The sequence below is a fragment of the Trachemys scripta genome, chromosome 1 (genome assembly GCF_013100865.1).
Source record: "Trachemys scripta elegans isolate TJP31775 chromosome 1, CAS_Tse_1.0, whole genome shotgun sequence".
Lineage (NCBI taxonomy): Eukaryota > Metazoa > Chordata > Testudines > Emydidae > Trachemys > Trachemys scripta.
In genome coordinates, this window is record NC_048298.1 from 166465829 (window position 1) to 166471815 (window position 5987).

Here is a 5987-nt window from a genome sequence, read left to right on the forward strand (position 1 = left end):
CTAATCATTTTAGTTGCCCTTCTCTGAACCTTTTCTAGTGTCAGTATATCTTTTTTGAGATGAGGAGACCACATCTGTACGCAGTATTCAAGATGTGGGCGTACCATTGATTTATATAAGGGCAATAATATATTCTCCCTCTTATTCTCTATCCCCCTTTTAATGATTCCTACCATCCTGTTTGTTTTTTTGACCACCTCTGCACACTGCGTAGACGTCTTCTGAGAATTATCCACGATGACTCCAAGAATCCATGATGACTCTATTCATGGTATATAGACTATAAAAGGTTATACACAATTATGGGATTTTTTTGTCCTGATTGATAATGTGTACAATACTAGTGTGTCACTGAGTCTTTCTTAAAATAATTGTTCTGTAATATCAGCAATGCTATTTTGATGTATAGTATAGTAAATTCAGTAGTTCTCTGCTTAAAAAAGGGAAAAAAACCAAACAGGTCTGTGAACAGTGTGTCTGAACAGCTACCTAAGTCAATTTCACTGCCAAATTGGCAAGCATCAGAAAATGTATTAAAAGAATAGACAATTCAGTAATGTCCAACAGATAACTAAAATTGAAATTTTATTTTTTTCAATAATATTCATCAGACATTTTTCTGACAAGACTTTACTGAAAGATGAAGTGCAAATGGGAACCCTGTAAGAATGTTTATAAGAATTGTACATGACATTTCTTAAGCGCCACTAAGTACACATTGAATACTCTGTAAGTATATAGGCATAGCAACATGCAAGTGTCATGTACCTAACATTACAATATGCATTTTGTTAACTTACAATTGTTGAGAAAATTAAATGCAGTAACTGAATTTCCATCATCAGTGCAATATGCTTAATTCCATTGGATTTTACTTACAGCATGATGTTTATATTTATTCTTAAAAAAATTATCCTTCCAAATGCAGCGAATTGCAAGTCTAATAGCTCAAACATTTAGATTAAGGACTTGAGCCAAATCCTGTTGAACTCAATAGAAATGGTGCATTAAGAATTTTGAGAGTGAGTTATGTATGAATCCAGTAGTCCACGAGGCCAAATCTCAAACATTTTGTTCACTGTTTAGCTGTAATCAGTACATAAAAGCAGATGATTTTATGGCTGTGTGTGTGTGTGTATTATATATATAAACTACATAGGGATATGGGAAAATCTAGTTACACTTAAATGAGGAATTAATATTCTCACTTGCTTTAATATTATCCAATATACTGCAGAAAGGAAGGGGAAAAGGAACAATAGTTCATTCCAAATACCATACATTTTTCTCCTCTTTTGAGCCACATAAATATTTATAAAGCAGAACTTACCTTAAAAATGGGGGGGTGCATTTAATATGGAAACCCCCTAATAATTTTCATGTAAAACAAGAAGAAAAAGAAAAGAAAAGCTAGTAATATAAAAGAAAACAAAATCAGGAATTTTCAGCACTGTGCATAAGGACAGGATAAGACTGTAAGTAGTTTACGCTGAGATGAGAGGCCAGTGCTTATATAGAAAACACAGCTGGCTTGACCCTGGATACAGGGAAAGTGCTTAAGTGCTGACCCTTGGCAGGCTTAGCTTTTGCACCTGAAATCTTTAAAAAATTCTTTCACTTTTCTTTGTAATAACATAAAGCATTCATTGGAAAGGAGAGTCTTTCTTCCACCTCAGCAATTGCTCCTTTTAACACAGCAGAGCCTTAAGTCACTTACACACAAAAGATGGGGGGAAGGACAGATCCTTGGCAACACACAGAAACGATAAAGCTGGTTTAACCAGCTACTTGAGGGCTTTTCATTGTGTTAGGGAATCCCCAGGTGCTCTAGAGCCATATCAGCTCCTATGCCGTTTCCCTTTTTGACCCCAGTGCAAAGGGCTTTGTTCAGAAACATGGGCATGGCTGGTCCCTCGCAATTCCTAACTAATGGGAACAGCCCCGTTGGAGGCCCAATGGCAGTAGGGGTAGGTTAGAAGGGCCATGGATTGGAATGGCATAAAACCAGGTTTGCGCACACCTTTTCCCCCTGCCTCCTTACCCCCAGCCCCATCATCCTTCTGAGTTGCTCCAAATGCAGTATGTTGGTGTGATACTTGAATAGCATTGTGGGTCTGAGCTAACTTCCCTTACAGTCTGTCAGATGATTCCCTTTGACTTTATTGGTAGTTAGATCAGGCCCTCCTAGAACAATCATGTAGGAAATCCTGGTGTTGAAAAGTTTCAGAAAATCTTTGCCATATTGATACATTTCTTTGATTTTTTTTTTTTTTTGGCACTAGATGCTACTGTAATCCCTGGATTGAATATTTGTATTGTAAAGGTACATTGGAGATATTAAGTTTAAATAAATGACAAATTAGAATATCTTGATAGCATGCATATTACTGATGAAATGCGAAAACTTGCATATATGGTTTTAGAATTGACATTACAAACTGACGTTCTTTGTTAGTGAAAGTAATTGTGTTACAGTTGAATTGTATAATGTTCTTCTCCATATTTAATAGATATTGGTATGGTATAACAGTGTGTTTTTAAACATTATGAGATGCATCTTCAGCCAATGTAAATCAGCCTATACTAAAAGAAATAGTGCTAAGCTGAGATATAGCAGCTGAGGATGTGGCCCGGTATCTACAGCAGGAGTCTCAAAGTCCCTGCCTGAGAACCTTCCCACTGCGGCCCGTGGAGGAGAGACGCATGCAGCCATGCTGCCCACAGTGTCTGCTGCAGGCGCCGCCCCCCGCAGCTTCCATTGGCTGGGGGAGAGGGACAGAGATACCATCACTAGTCGCCGGGCAGAGTCAGCCATGGAGGCAGCATCGTTAGTTGCCGGGCAGAGTCAGCCATGGAGCCAGCATCATTTTTTTCCACAATGAATATAAACAAGTCAAAATACAGAACACAACTATCTGATGCACACCTTGCTGCAATCCTGAAGGTTTCAACTGCTCAGTCACTGAGGCCAAACATCAACAAACTGACAGAACTGAAGCATTGCCAAGTGTCTGGCAAACACTAAAAACTCTCTGGCACACGAAGAATTGTATACAGTTGTATGACAGTTTTATTATTTCTAAGAAATTCAAAATAAAAAATACAATATAAACGTTTTCTTTTCTGAACACCATCTTCAGTGGCATTATTGGCCCGCTGGGAGGATTTGAGAACTGGCACTGGCCATAAGGTAAATTGAGTTTGAGACCCCTGATCTACAGTATTACCCAGTGGGACTACCTACAACAGAAGATAGTAAAAAATGGGGTTGTGGGATAGAGGAAATTAGATAAAGAACCATGAATGCAGCCAAGTTGTTTTCAGTGTTAACAGAAAAACTTACAATTATCCCCTTTAGAGGCTAAATCTAAGACTTGGTAATATTTATAAAATGTATATAGACACTTCATAGTCAATATTTAACATGAGAGATAGCTTAACAGTTTAACTCCATGTTTTCAATTCCTACATTTCATCTAACTGGAGTTTTTAAATGTCTATAATCATAATATTATATGCAAGTATGGAGTGATATAGGAAATGGCACTCACTTAAGTTTCACAATATTACATGTAACATTCATTTTCTTCTTTTTCTATTTCATGTTCTCTCACTACTTTCAGTGAATTACTTTTTGCAAGGGTGTGACAGAAAACAAGAAGAAGAAAAAGGTCAGTGATATAAAATTTCATGTTTAGAAAAAGTTAACTTTATCACTAAAGGCTTTCTCTGTACTTTGACAGAAGCAGTTTGTACTCACAATGTAAGATTACCTGACAGTACTGTATTGTGAAAGAAATTGTGAAAATTCCAGGTGAGATGGTTCAACAAAATAGAGGTCAGGATAATGCAGGTCTCCATTTCTTCCTCTCTGCTGTTCAAGCTTAAAAAAAAGCAGGGCATGTGGCAATACATTTCAGTATCTTAGTTTGCTAGACTCCCCCAAGAAGGAAAAAAAGAACAAGGTTGATCTGTTGAGTCAAAAAGAGATTACTGAGCAGGGTTGCCAAACTTGCAGTATGCTGGTAATGAAGCCATTAGCAGAGCTGAATTCTTACTTTGTCCTAAAAGTTTTTCAATTGAGTCTAATAGGACCTAAATAGTACTAAAGGGGAGACAGAGCTAGTGGGGTGGGAGGACAGAGATGCATTATTATAAATTAAATATCATTGCAAGTAGAGGAATTAAGCATATTGCATTAAGCATGACTATTGCATGTGTGTACTTTAAAATTAATTATTTTCACTGCTTCCCCTCTTTTAAAATAATCAAAATGCATATTATAATTACATGGGTTTCCAATATCCATACACAGAAAGTACAAGATACTTACATGTAAGTACACTGTAGTTACCTATATTTTTGCATAGTTTTTAGTGTGTACTTTGTGCCACTTAATAAAAAGCATTACTCAGTTGTTTCTATTAGCAGCTGATTCAATTGAAGTAGCTGAATTTTTTTTTGGTATGTTCATCACAGATTACCATTTCCTAAGAGTGAGAAGATTGGACACTTGTAGTAATCTAGTTAGGTGGTGGGAAAAGCTGTGGGGTGAACATGAAGTTTTACATCACCTCCTTATTAAAGAAATGGAATGTCAGATTCATGGTGTTAATTTAATATATTTACCATTAGTTTGAACAGATTAGTAAAGGTAAGAGTTCCATTTTCCTTTTGGTAACACTTTACAGTAAGTGGCACTAAATTACACTATAACTGCTGTGTTACATGGAAGTACATGTAACTACACTGTAACTGTCAAAATAGCTACTGTACATGTGCGTACATGGTAACTTCAGTGCTGTTTACAATCAGTTGAATTACATAATTACAGATGATCCTGTCCTTTCTCTTCATTGAGATAGTTATATATATATATATATATATATTATGCTATAATGAAACTACACATTAACTTCCATGTATTATTTAGAAAAGTTGGTTTTCTTCATGTATTCTTTATAGAGGAAGTCTCAGTGCAAGAAATGTGAAGACATTTTTAAGTGTTCCAGATTAAATTCTTAGCCTCAACATAAATATCAGGTTCCTTAAACTGCTTCTTGGATTCTCTGATGACACTAAACAGAATGGAAAGATGCACCCTTTTGCCTGTGATGCCACATGCCTGTTTAATGATTATGTTCTCAAAGCATAAAAAAATTAACATTGTTCTACATTTGAAAGTTAAAAATAATCAATGGACATTGTAAACTGGCAGTAATTAGCTACCTTGTCTTGAGAAAATTACATTGCATGTATTTGTAGGTGTGGATGTTATACTAATATTCTAACTAACATGGTTCCCATTCGGAGCGTTCATTTTACACATTTATCAGATTTCTTGACACTGTAATGGACTCAATATTTCTGAATGGGATCTTTTTGTATAAAGGAGACAGACAATGTGTTTTTACCTGTTGAATACTATACTTAGTTCTACGTGAGCCATGATGTTGCTTACAAAGGGCCTGGCACTGTAATTATTACCTTACACCCAGTGAAGTCATTTGAACATGTGGATGTAGATGGATGTAAAGAACTACCCAATCAGAATTCTCAATTCATTTATACTGGTTGTAGTGTTTTTACAGCCACTTCGCACAAATGTAAATGAAATCACAAGATGCAAGACAGTGGAAAATCAGAAATCTATTGAAAATGAGCACACATTAAGAGTTTTAACTAAAAACCAACCAATGTAATTTAACAGTCCAATTTATTTCTGGTTTTGCAATGTTTCAATGCTGGTTTTACACTACACTGACAAGTTGGCTTTGAGTGGTTACATCTAAAGATGCTCTAACACAGGGGTTGGCAACGTTCGGCACGCGGCTCGCCAGGGTAAGCACCCTGGCTGGCCAGCCAGTTTTATGTACCTGCTGACGTGACAGGTTCGGCCGATCGCGGCCCCCACTGGCCGCGGTTCGCCGTCCCGGGCCAATGGGGGTGGCGAGAAGCGGCGCGGGTGAGCGATGTGCTTACCCTGG